General features: G+C 41.4%; 1 protein-coding gene across 7 annotated transcripts in view; it reads right to left on the bottom strand.

The window, feature by feature from the left end:
• SOX5 (SRY-box transcription factor 5) overlaps positions 1–13,974 on the bottom strand; it is a 994,587-nt gene that overhangs the window by 826,389 nt on the left and 154,224 nt on the right. For 6 of the 7 annotated variants that reach the window (XM_082849629.1, XM_082849640.1, XM_082849630.1 and 3 more), the window contains one exon: positions 512–588. The exons of the other annotated variant lie outside the window; for it this stretch is intronic. The gene's annotated coding sequence lies outside the window, so the exon portion shown is untranslated. The remainder of the gene's footprint in view (positions 1–511; positions 589–13,974) is intronic. 7 annotated transcript variants of the gene reach the window in all.

Genomic DNA, 13,974 nt, shown 5'->3' on the forward strand with positions numbered 1-13,974 from the left:
AATTAACATTAACAAAATAAGTCTTATTTTATCCCAATATAGACTTTGCTCAATTGGAGAAATCAAAGAAGGAGAAGATGAAAGATAATCACTAAAGTAACCAATAAAAAGCAGAGTAGTCAATGTTCTAAGTGTGAAGAAGAAATGTACATTGTTACTATGTGTGATGTATTCTGGTGGCTTTCCTACTCCTTCATCTGCCATCATTTACTGCCTAGGTAACACAAAAATCTCAGTGCTTTGGCTTTTTCTAGAGTAGTTTTACTTTTTTAATCTATCCTATTATTACGGAATCTGCAAAAGAGTGAACCTGACTTTAATTATTTGATTTGGTTATATGAACAACAATCTCCAAATTGCAACTTTCTTTAGCATTAGCTCCTCCAGCCCAAAATTGTTCCAAATGCTTGCAAAATTTCTACGCAAAATATTTCTTACATATTGAGTGTTCTATATTCTGCTTAAAACAAAGATAATATTAAAAATAAAATACAATAAGCAGTTTACATACCCCAGTGGACCGCTAGCTCCTTGCAGGCAGGAACATATTTATCATCATCTTTGGGTCACCGATGGCCAGCACAGCACCTGAGATATAATGCACACTCATAAATGTGTTTGAATGAATTAAATAAGACAGTGCTGTCTGGCATCCACTTGCAAGGTAAGAATTCAATAAAGTAACCATTCTATCTACCAACGCTCTTCCTCTATATCCTATATTATTAAAGTAGCAGTGCATATTCTTATACATTTGAATGACAACTTTATCCTGAAAACTCAATTCTCAAAAATAACTGTTTCTAAATGCTTATTACATTACATATTCTCACTGTCTTTGGTTCTGGTGGAGGCTATACAGTGCAGTGTTTGAGATCATGTACTTTGGAATCAGGCTGATACATGTTCAAATCCTGGTTCCACCACCGGCTAATTACAGTTTTGGATAAGCCACTAATCTCTCTAAATATCGAATTGCCTTCAAAATAAAGATAATTTTAGTAACTTTCTAATAATGTTCAAAGGATCCAAGGAAACAATGCTTTAGCACACTGCCTGATACACAGTATGCCCTCAATAAATGATAACCACTATTTGTATTCCTTCCTCTTTCCCTCCCTCCCCTTCTGAAGAGCTAACCTTACTCTGGCCTTTGCCTTTGGCTACTGGGAGGTAATCTCTAGGACCTCAAAACGTCATGGCTGACAGGAATGTCTCTGTTTGCCTGAGGACTCTGGCCACAAGATAGTCTAACAATGTGATTTTATGATAGGGGCCTTGAGTCATGCAATATCAATTCTGCCTCCAAAACTACCTGGAGACTAAAGGTATCAGCCCAACACTGACGTCCAGGAGGGGCTAGAGACTAACGGTCAGCCACGCGAGTGGTATGTGATCAAGTCCCAGTAAAAACTCTGGCCACCAAAGGCTCGATGAACTTCTCTAGTTGGCAATGCTCTGTGCATACCGTCACGTGTCAGTACTGGGAAAATACCATGTTCTGACTCCCTAGGGCAGGGTGATGGAAGCTCTGTGGTTGGGTCTTCTAGCCTCAGACCCAACCTTATATAACTGCTTTCCCTGGCTGATTTCAATCAGGATCTTTTCCCTGTAATAAACTGTAACCATGAATATGACAGCTTTCACTGAGTTCTCTGAGTACTTCTAGAAAATTTTCAAACCTGAGGGCAGTTTTGGAAATCCCTCAAACACACATTTGGTGTCAAAAGTGAGGGTGGGGCTTCCCTGGTGGCGCAGTGGTTGGGAGTCCGCCTGCCGATGCAGGGGACACAGGTTCGTGCCCTGGTCCAGGAAGATCCCACATGCCGCACAGTGGCCGGGCCTGTGAGTCGTGGCTGCTGAGCCTGCGCGTCCGGAGCCTGCGCTCCGCAACGGGAGAGGCCACAACAGTGAGAGGCCCGCGTACCGCAAAAAAAAAAAAAAAAGTGAGAGTGGTCTTGTGTGGAGGACTGGCTCCCTCAAACTCTGTAGCTGACTAACAACTGTACAGTTGGTTAAACTCTCACACCTTCCTTCTTTAAATCTGGAAAGCCCCAAAGCTTTGAAAGACATCTCACCTTATCACTCAAGTGAATGTAACAAAACTCTCACTTAACAGGGAAAATCACTTTGAATTGATGGTGTTTATGTATATACTATATGTTGTTTTATGTTCCCATGTACAAACAATAAAATCCTCCTCCAGTAATAGATTCAGAAATGTTTTGCTTTGGTTATACGAACAGCAGGACTGTTTAGAAGTACATGAGTCACATACAAGTAAAATTTTTAAAGATTAGTAACAGTAGATCTGTCAAGTTCAGATATGAGAAAGTTAACTTAAGAGGTACATTGGTTTTCAAACAAAATAGTAATTAAATCATATGCTTCTTCTGCATCTCCTAAAGGAAGTATGCAAGAGGCTGTTTGTAACCTTGTTTAAAAAAAAAAAGCAAACTTTTTTTTTTTTACACCTATCAGTTTGGTAAGCAGAATTTTAAGATGGTCCACACATTCCCCCCAACTTGTGAACAGGCTCCTCAGCATAATCTCCAGAGTTGTGAATATGATGGGTTTTACCCCCATGAATAGATTATATTATTTAACACACTTGACTTTAAAACAGGAAGATTATCTGCATGGGTCTAACCTCACCACATAAACCTTTTAAATCTTGGTCTAGAGGTCAAAGACTGAGGATGATGGAGATCTGAAGCATTAGAAGGATCTGACACACCACTGCGGACTTTAGGATAGAGGTGGTGGCGTGGCAAGGAGTACACACAGCCTCTAGGAGCTATGGGCGACCCCTAGCAGATAGCCCCAAGGAAACGGGACCTCAGTCCTATACACAAAAAGCTGAATTCTACCAATAAGAATAAGTCTGGAAGCAGATTTTTCCCCAGGAGTGTACAGGCAAGAACCCAGCCTGGCCAATCTTGATTCCAGCCTTGTGACACCTTGAGCAGAGAACCTAGTCAAACCATGCTGGGCTCCTGACCTGTGAGCTAATAAATGGGACTTGTATTAAGACACTACGTTTTTGATAACTTGATATATACTTGCAGAAAGCTAATAACACACAGGAACTGAGGATTCTGGATGTATTTTACTGACCTGTCTTCAGTCTTTCACTCTGAAAACAATATCAGTTATGGGCCAGGTTTCACTAACCATACAGACCCCCAGTTACCAGTTACCGTTGCCAATACTGAAAAGTCATGGACCCACTCTGAACAAGAAACAGAAAAAACAGTACTACGCCATATGCTAAAGACCGAATGTCCTCCCAAAATTCATATGGTGAAACCTAATACCCAATGTGATGATATTAGGAAGTGGGGTCTTTGGGAGGTGCTTAGTTCATGAGAGTGGAGCCCTCGTGAATGGGATTAGTCATCTTATCAAAGAGACCCCCGAGAGCTCCCCATCCCCTTCTACCAAGTGAGGTTACAGCCAAAAGGCAGCCATCTAGGAAGCAGGCTCTCACCAGACGCCGAATGTGCTGGCGCCTTGAGCATGGGCTTCCCAGCCTCCATAAATATGAGAAATAAATTTCTGTTGTGTTAAGCCACCCAGTTTATGGTATTTTTGTTATAGCACCCATATGGACTAAGACAAAAATGTAATTGTTGTCTCTTCAGTAGATCATTTGGAAAACTCGACTCTCTGCCTCCTATATGGAAGGTGTTGAGAAGGTAATGCTTAAATATGCTGTGAATTGTCTCCAAAGTTTCTGGGGCCATTTTAAGGGTAGAAGTAGGCAGTGACTGTGCCTGCTTGAGGCATATGTGGGAAACTACCATATGTTCAGTGCAGAAGACACAGAATCTCTAAGTACCTGAAGTGAGATTGGGGGTCACTTAAAAAGCATCTCTCCTAAGAGTCTTCGTAGAACATGCTACTACAATTGCTCCCTGTCTCATTCCCTTTTTACTCATTTACTACAATGCTGCCATGTTTATTTTTATAAAACACAAATTTTATCATTTTATCATGACCAGTTTCAATGGCCTTCAAGATAAAGTCATTAGTTCACTAATACATTCAATACTTAAGTGCCAAGTTCTATACTAGGTGATAGGGACACACTGATAAGTAAAACAGATAAGGTCCTGCTCTCCTCTGAGATTTGCCCTTTCAAACATATCCTTCCCATCCCCATCTTGTTCAACTAGAAAATTATGATTAATCTTGTGTGTGTGTGTGTGTGTGTGTGTGTGTGTGTGTGTGTGTGTGTGTTTTCCTTTTTTTATTTTGATCTTCAATCCCTAACTTGGGCTTCACTCCTCTGGGAAGCCCTCTTTGACCGTCTTAAGCATAATGAGGCACTCCTTCTCTGTGCTCCCATAAAATACTGTACCTAATCATATAAGAAAATTGATCACCTTGTATTAAAATTGCATGGATTGCATGTCTGCAACCTCCATAAGCAGAATATGGGAGAAAACTCCGGAAGCATGTGCACCCCAAATTCCTAGTCAATAAGAGATTATGAATGGGTAGGTCCTCTTGGGAGAAGCTGACACTAGACCTAATCCCTCCTGTGGGGCAGAATCTACAGGATACATACACGATGGAGGGAGAGTATTCTAAATTGACAGTAGAAACCAGGCTGGGCAGTAAGGACTAACCTGTGCTACCCCACACATCTTAGGTATACTGGGATGATAATTCCTCCTTCCCCTTGCACCCTCTATCTCAATCATGAGTTCCTGGACGTTCGGCCCAGAGTAGACCCTCCAGAATGCAAGGTGGGAGATCAGCTACTAGTTAGAACATAGGGGCTATTCATCAGCTTACGTAGTGAGACAACAATCTTGAATGACAGAATTTGAGAGTGAAGAGCGATTGCAAGATTTCCAAAATATTCCCGGTGAAAATGCAAAAGCAAAATGTGAATCCTAAACAGATAGAGCCAGTATGGGAACTCGCATGTATCTAGGGAGGGAGGGGGGAGAAGTCTAGGGAAAGAAGAGAGGCAGAGCTCAGAGGCGGGGGCCAGGCTCTCTCCCTATCTTGGTATTTAACCAATAAGGAGGTGGGGCAGGAGAATATCAGGTGGATAAAAGGGACCTAAGAGCTGACAGTCCTCTTTCATGGACATTACTTGTTGGGCAGGGCATGGGAGAGGTCACAGGCCTCTCAGGGAATCCCTGTTGTAAGTCTTACACCCATCTAAACTGGTGAGGGAGAAATGACAAAAAACTGGTGAAGGAAGGTGCCCAGATAGATTGAGTTAAAACTGTTTACTATACCTCACAGGTTGTGTGAATGTGCAAGGAACCTCAAAATGTCTGTACTCTGTTCCATCCTCCCCAGTTCCAACACAAACACACGCACACACACACACACACACGTACAACACAGAGGAAGACTGGGAAAGCCCTGGGCTGGGGAAAGGAAGAGGGACCTCAAATTCAAGGCAATGGTATTCAAGGCAATGGTAGGCCAGCAGCAGCCGCTCAGGCTCACATCCAGGTGGGGCTAATTACATCAGCAAGGACAGAGGGGCCCACAGGTAGAGACCCTGGCCGAGGGAAGATGCCAGGAAGGATACAGAGGGCAACCCCAGGGCCAGCATGCACACATGTGACACTCCACACCACCGTGCCAGCCGCAATGGTACACAAACTCCCCATAGTTGGTGTCTTTAGTGGGGACAGGGGCAGGGGAGGGCACAAAATGTAAGCAGTCATCCCTCTTAGGGTCAAGTAAGTGCAGGGTTGCCACCTGAGAGGGATACTTCCTTACATTTTACACCCAAGGTGCCCCTCTCACCCAACCCTACCCTGGACAGGGAAATAGAGAAACTAACAAACAGAAAGAGGTGATTTGACAGTAAAGATACTGAGTTATTTTGTGCTCTTTGGAGTTTACTTTTTATTATCTTTCAATCTGCACAGTAGGGTAGGGACTCAGGAGCAAGAATACATTATGGAAACAGCTCCATTTTCTTTGTATATTAGAGTAGAAGTGGATAAGTTTTGACCCAATTAGATGTGTCCCCAAAATTATTACAATATCTTATCAGATTATTTTCCTATTTAAATTACTCAAATTGCTATAAAAATCTTTTTTTCTTTATACCTTTATACCTTCTCAAAGCAAATCAGATCCACTTCTTCCCATACTGTTGAAAGTTACATGTTACCTCACCCAACATACAAAAGAGACCAAGAACACGAATTTTTTAAGAGTCAGTAAGGAAGATGACCACTTGTACTCCCCTGCCAGCCTCAAGCATCTTTCCTAGCGTCCTCTTGTGAAGACTGCTCAAAAGACACATGATCTAAAATCTCAAATTGCTATAAATCTGAGATACTAGGGTAATTTGACGACTTTAAACCCTTAAGATATGTGTTGTGGTTCCTTTTACAAATTTCAAGAATTTTCACATGTTCCATTTAATAACTCCATAGAAAGCAGCACTGTTTTGCCAACTGCAGTTTGGATCGTAGGCTTTACCTCCACACTCTACCTGCTGGCTGAGTGTCCTGGAACAAGTCACCTGATCTTTCAGTGTACTTTATTCATCACGTTAAAGGGTAGCCTACACAATTCCCAAAGTTCCACCCTGATCTAATATTTCTACCACAAATAGATGGTAACCTCTGATGGTATCTTATCAACCTTTCTAATTCTAATTAGAATTAGAATTTCTAATTTCTAAGGAATGCAATCACAAACAACATTAGCTGATTTGCTACCAGTTCTCCTACCGGTAGAACTGGTAGCATGAGGAACGAGAGACAGAAACGCTCAATGAGACTTGAGTGGTCAACAGTAATCATAATCAACACTGATATTCTGTAGTAGTTCCTATGAGCAGACACCATGCCAACTGCTTTACATGTAATATCTGGCTTAATTCTTACAACAGCTCTATGGGACAGGTACTTTTATTACACTCATTTTACAGATGAGAAAATTGGCACACGAGATTAGGAAATGTGCTCAAGGTCACAAAGCTAGAAAGTCTCTCATTACCTATGAAACTCCTTTTAGTTGCAACCAAAAGAACTCAACCAAACTACAGTGAAAAGTGCAAGACAGAAGAAACTCTAGAATCACTGTATATTAGAAATGTTTAACATAACCATTTCTGGAACCAAAGTTAAATAAGAATGCAGAAAACGTATTGCTCAAAAAGTTTATTTTCATGAGGTAGTAGTATCCAGATGCATGCCAAGTTGAAATCGCAAAGGACATAATCATTTCTTCATTCATTCTACAGGTGAGGAAAATCGGTTGACTAGGGAAATGGCAGGACTGTGACTGAAATCCAGATCTCCTCTTTTTCAGTCCAGGGCTCTTTCGAGTGTGTACCTAATCCTTTGGGAAAGGCAATAGTGGCTGACAGTGCTGGCTGTGATGCTCAGTGTGAATTCCTGCTTTCACTCGCCAGCAGTGCGATCTTATGTCTCAGTTTCCACATTTGTAAAATGTGAGTAATAATACCTACTGTATAGGGTTGTTGTGAGAATTTAAGTAATTAATACATAAAAAACATGCAGAACCATCCCTGGTACCCAGTCAGTTACTTAAGTGTTGGTCTTTATTATTACTACAGTAGCACATTTGGGGGGAAAAAAGGGGAAAGCCAAAACATCCATGTGCCATCCAGCGGCACAAAGACTAGAGCGGAAGAGTCGCGTTAATACCATTTGCGATAGCCCACTCTTTCCAGCTAAAAGATCTATTCCTTAACCCTCCCAAGCACACCATATAGACAACTGGGAGTGAATTTCTGTCAGGACTAGAGATACAGGAAATGCTAGAAGAAGTAATTTCCTAGCCAAGTGTTAGGGAGGACTCAGCTTCCAGACTTAGCTTTATCGTTCACAACTGGATTCTAGAAAGCCAGGTCATGTCTCCAAGTCTCAGTTTCCTTCTCAGAACTTTCCTATAGAGGGAAACCTCTGGAGGCTTCGCAAGGTTTCACTAAGAGCAGAGGCCAAAAAGGAGATTTCTGATCTTAATTTTAATCATTCTAACCTAGTGAACAATATATAACCTTTAATTACCAAATCTTTGTTTTCTTGTTTTGCATCAGACTTCCTGCCATTATTAACAGGCATGATTATAGGAAAACACGTGTAATTTGCAATTCAAACAGTCTTTAATCTTAAAAGAATTTCCATGGGTGGAAGAAATGGTGCACAAGTCCCCTAGCTCTGTCCCTCGCATAGCCCACCACTTGCTCAAGGGATCTTAACTCATAAAGGAGGAGTGCTGTACAGCTTTAAAATGACTTCATTCCCATATTTACATATTTTTAATAGGGCTATGATGAATCTCCTTCCGCTTGACTCCTATTTTGAGCTGTGATATTTTAATCTCCATTCTTGCTGCAACTTAGCAGATGAATGTGCAGTGTGACAGAGCTCAGAGGAAATAGTATAAATAAAGCAAAGTGGAGCTATGACATCTCACATTTTATAGCTTTTTTATTGTAGCCAAAGCATAAACAGAGCACAGCTGTGTTATACTTACCGCTGTGAGCACTCCCTCAATCCTCACCCCCTATTGCTTTTAAAAAGACAGTGCTCTTATTCAGAAAGCTTCGGCTGTGGGTAGCATGGCTGCACCGGTGGCAGCCTCTACCCCAAACTTCTACCTTTGACTCACTTCTCCTCTTCCAGATGTAGATTTGTGGAGTTCCGCATCATTCCTCTGACTGAAAACCAATATGCCAACAGCAGCCCATCCTGTACTGTAGCAGAAGCACCCTGTTCCTACCTATTGGAAAATGGCTCCACAGCCAAAGCTGTAATTTTCACTCCTCAACAGACACACTGCACCCAAATAATTCACAAACACTCTCTTAACAGGAGACACACAACTAGCTGGAAGTATTCAAAATAGTGCACTCTCTTAATGAAAGTCCCTTTTAGAATGCAGAAGTTGTATTTTTCACTTTCAAATTAACTCTTAGTCATGTTTGGGTGAAAGTTGTAAATGCCAAAAGGGTCAAATACAGTGAGAGTGAGAAGAGTGGTATCGACCTGTGCAAAATCACTCCACGTGCTAAAACAGTCGTCAGGTTTTAGGGTTTCTCAGGCTGGTTACATATTTCATTAAGTCCAAAGAAGACAGAGGAAAAGACAAATAGCAAGCACCTTCTACACCCTGACAAATACGCGGTTATATACGCAGGGTTGATTAGTCCAGGACAGACACCTGATCTAAGAGGAGCCAATCAGAGTTCTTCCCAGAGATAGTCCATTTAAGTAAAATGGAAAAAACAGCAAGCTATAGAATTCCTGTGCTGTCATCGATGGTGCCGTTTCCTCCAATATGGAGAAATCGCTATTGCGGCAAGAAACAGTTGACATCCAGAGTGACATGGACACAGGAGAGAGGGGTATCGAGCCCTGACGGAGTATGACTCCCTGGTCCCAAGTGTTCCTGAGGCCCATCCAAACTCCTGCCTCCCCCCAGTTCGGTTATTTGCCTTCCTTGTATTCCTTTACCCAACCAATTCCAGCTTTTTTTTCTTAAGCTGCCTCAAATTGCGTTTTATCACTTACGAAAAAAGAATCCAATTTCACCTTCCAGAAGAAAATTCTTTTTTTCAGTTGGATTAGGATTTATTTCTTTCTTTTTCAAATACCACCACACTATTTATGGGAAGGGAGGAAAACCCTCTGGGCTTGTAGAGGAATGTGTAATGAAATTCAAAAGACACGTGCATCCAAGTGAAAAGAATATAGGGGCCCAGTAGCCTATACACCAGTGAAGTGAAATGAGAGACAGGAAGATTGATTTGCATCATCATTAACATGGAAGGAGAAAAGCGGGAGAACACAATGACGGCGAGAACCACCTCCATTGACATACGTCATTGTTTCGAAACAACGGGCCCAACTGGGCTAACACAGGGGCAAAGTTGGTATCCCAAGCTTCCCAGCTATCTATCCGCCCAAAATCGCTCTTCTGCCAAGCTCATTGTCTACCAAGCTGCCAGCCCAGCCCAGGGATCTGATTAGCAATTTGCACTTTTGTGAGAGGATTAACAGAATTCCTTTGTTTTGAGGTCGGATTATCAAACTGCATCTTTAAAGAGGTGTGACCTCATCCAGATTCATAAGCCTGCTCCCTGGAGAATGGCTTGGATTTTACTCCACGTGTGCAGCATATAATTTCATAAGGGAGTTACTGTCAAAACATGGTACTCATTTCTTGATGTGTGCGAAGAAGCACATTCGTAACGTAAAAAACCTCAGACGTTTTGTGATACTTTAAAATAATCCATCTGGTGGGAAAACAAGGATTTTCAACCCGTTTGGTTCCAGCACTAGTAAATTAGTGTGCATCTAGCTCTCACAGAAGCTGGAGATAAACCCCATTCCCAAACTGAGACTCACGATGACTCTATTTTTAAGAATATTCTGAATCAACACTTACCCTCGAGAAATTTTTTAAAAAGAAAGCAGAACACACACAAGAGTAAACTGAGGCAAACCGAAGAATTTGACGGCTACGGCCCAAATGATAATGATATCAAATTGTTCACACTGCATGGTTTATATAACCAGCTTTACCCACATATAGAGATGAACGAGGAAAACACAGTAAGAGTTTTGCACTTCTAAAGTCTGTTCAGTAGTAGGGAACTCATCAGAAGGAAAGTCCCTGAAGTTTCCACCAAACTTTGAAACAAGTAAAACATCCAAGGGGGGACATCCATAGGGCAGTATGCAACAGGTTGTGAAAAATTAGCCTTCAGACTTTGCACTAGTGTAATTTTTACTTGAGATGGCCATCACAGATAAAATGCACAAAAGCAATCCGGCCTCCAGAAGGCATGCATTACTGGTGTGAGACCTGTATCCTGGAAGTACATAAATGCCCATTCAGCTACAAATGGCAAAACGGCAGTCTGGCCACAACTAATGCCCCCAAAGCCAGACACTGCTGAAGATCAAGGGGCAGCTTTATTCGTTGACAAACTAAAAATCAAAAGTTGATTTTCAGGTGCTTGTCTTGGACAAGCAATGAAAGCATCTTGTTTCATAAAGAGGAAACAAGTACATTAAATGTGTTTACTTTAAATATTAATATAGATTGTTACCCCAAAGTTGATAGATTCAGGAATCTGCCTTCAATTTAGGGAACTTTCAATTACAGTAAGAGTGTATTTACTAGGCAAGCCCTCATAAATAAGGTGTCAGGTGTGTTGGTCTGTTTGTAAGCACAATACATACACACAAGACTATTAAATCTATGGTTCTTAATGAGTGGTTGTGTCCGTTAATGAATTCACTTGGAAAATCTTTTTTAGTACAATTGTCATGTACCCCAACTTATAGCCTGTGGGTGGAATGAGGGCATATTTCTCTGAAAAATCTCGACTGGGATTCTGTGAATCCCTCTTAAACAGCCCTCTCTTATATTGGAAAATAGCCCTTCTATCTGCTGCTTGCTAGTCCTGCCTTACTAACTACATTGAAGTGTCCTTGAAAAGGTGGATCATGTCTCTTAAGAGCCTCCTACAGTGACCTGCAAACAGTCTGGTGTTCAAAAAAGTTGGATAGGGCTTCCCTGGTGGCACAGTGGTTGAGAGTCCGCCTGCCGATGCAGGGGACACGGGTTCGTGCCCCGGTCCGGGAAGGTCCCACATGCCGCGGAGCGGCTGGGCACGTGAGCCATGGCCACTGAGCCTGCGCGTCCGGGGCCTGTGCTCCGCAACGGGAGAGGCCACAACAGTGAGAGGCCCATGTACCGCAAAAAAAAAAAAAAAAAAGTTGGATAAATAAATTCGAAAGACTTTTGTTTAATGAATAGGGGTATGATAGAAGTTATCAAAGCAGATGAATACTTCAGGGAGAGTAGAAATAAAAAAAAATAACTTAACAATAACTTGACTTTAACCCTAAAGCTGCCTACACGGAATTCAAGAAGAAAACAACGTGCATTATTTATGCCTTCTCTAGCCATAAATACAGAGCACCAGCCAAAATCAACCTTGAATTATTCATTTACTCAACATATATCTATTGAATGTCTCCATTTGCCAGGAACTATCTTGGGCTCTAGAGTCAGAGCAGTAAACAAAACAGACCAAGCTCCTTGCCCTCGTGCAGCTAATATTCTAGGCAGGAAGATAAAAAATAAACAAGATAAATGAAGAGATAACATTACTATGTTAGTTACAGAAGTGCTAAGGAGAAAAATTAAAGCAAGGGACGATAGAGAGTGTTTAGAGAACTAGTTGAAATTTTAGAGGAGAAGGAAGGGCCTCACCCAGAAGGAGCCATTTGGGTCAAGACCTAAAGAAAGTGTTGGAATGAGTCACTCAGTATTTATCAGTATGCACAGCAAGAGCACTGCCGGCAGAGGGAACCTTGCAGGGGTGCAAAGGTCCTACGAGGGGCAGGGCCCAGCTTGTTAGAGAAAGAGCAATGGGCAGAGGGAGGGAGGGAGGATAGTAGTAGAAGGACAAGCCGGCAAGGAGAGGGGATGGGGACTGCCTCTGCTCTCTGAGGGTCACAGTAAGGACTTCCCTGAGGAAGAAAGCCATTGGCGTGTCCTGGGCAGAGAAGGACATAATCTGACTATTGTGCTTCACCCATTCAAGGCTCACCCTGGCTGTCATGTGAAAACAGACTGAAGGGGAATAAAGTGAGGAGCCCAATTAGGAGACTTTGGCCACAAACAGAAATGCAGTGGCTTGGACCAGACTGGAAGGTGGAGATGAGAAGAGGTGGTCAGGCCCTGGAAATATTTTGAAGGTAGGGCTGATAGAATTTTACCCAGGGACTAGATGGACTATAAGTGAAAGAGAGGAGTCACAGGTGATGAAAGGTTTGGGGTCTGAGCAATGGGAAGAACGGAGCTTCCTTTCCCTGAGCCAGGGAAGACTTCAAGGGGAGCAGGTGTGAGGCGCACATCCAGAGCTCATTTTCATGTGCTAAGTGGAGTGGCCAAGGAGCCATTTGGGTGGGTGCGTGTGGAGCTCAGGAGAGAGGTTACAATGTAAAAGGAACTTATATTCTCAGACAAAATGGTCCTAGCTCTGACCACTGAAAGTGGTTGCTTTCAAATGAGTCTTTCTTTAAAAGCTATGACACACTGCTATATTTAAAATGAATAACCGACAGGACCTACTATATAGCACAGGGAACTCTGCTCAGTATTCTGTAACAACCTAAATGGGAAAAGCATTTGAAAAAGAATAGATACAAGTATAGATATGTATATAACTGAATCACTTTGCTGTACACCTAAAACTAACACAACATGGTAAATCAACTATACTCCTATATAAAAAGTTAAAAATAATAAATAACCAAATAAATAAATACAAGCTATGACAGAATTTGCAGTATTTTTAATAACAGTCTTTCAAAAAGTATAGAAATCTGTATATAGCCATTTGATTTTAATAGAGATAATTCCTTAAAGTTCATCATTTACTGATACACCACAGGCAGCTAAATTCATACTGTCAATGTATGTAACAAATAACAACGTAATAGCCTTGGTTTGGTGGTCCGATTTGATATATGACTAGTGTTTAGATAATCCAGAAGAACAAATACGTAGTACCATCCGTGGATATGGACGTCTCACTTTTTTTTCAAGGAATGACAAGGAAATGTACACACATGCTTCTGAGGGACTGCTGATGAGACCTCATGCTGAGCACATTTTAAGTTTCATGTTTTATCTTTAAGATGTATGTAGAATTTTAAAAATGAATTTAAAAGATTAAATGTTTTAAGGTATTTGCTAAATTACCTGACTTTCCCCCAAAATCATTAGGGAAAGTTGACTTTGATAATTGTAAGGTACTTTACAACTAGTATCATCATCATAGCTATCTTTTATTAAGCCCTACTAAGTGGTAGGTATTGTGTATTAGTTTTATACTATATACCAGGCCCTGCATATTGTTTTGTATGTATTAAATCATTTAATCCTAATGTCAATCCTACTTTATTCATAAATATTCCTTACACTAAAGCC

The sequence above is a fragment of the Leucopleurus acutus genome (genome assembly GCF_964270905.1).
Source record: "Leucopleurus acutus genome assembly, chromosome: 11".
NCBI classification, from domain to species: Eukaryota; Metazoa; Chordata; class Mammalia; order Artiodactyla; family Delphinidae; genus Leucopleurus; species Leucopleurus acutus.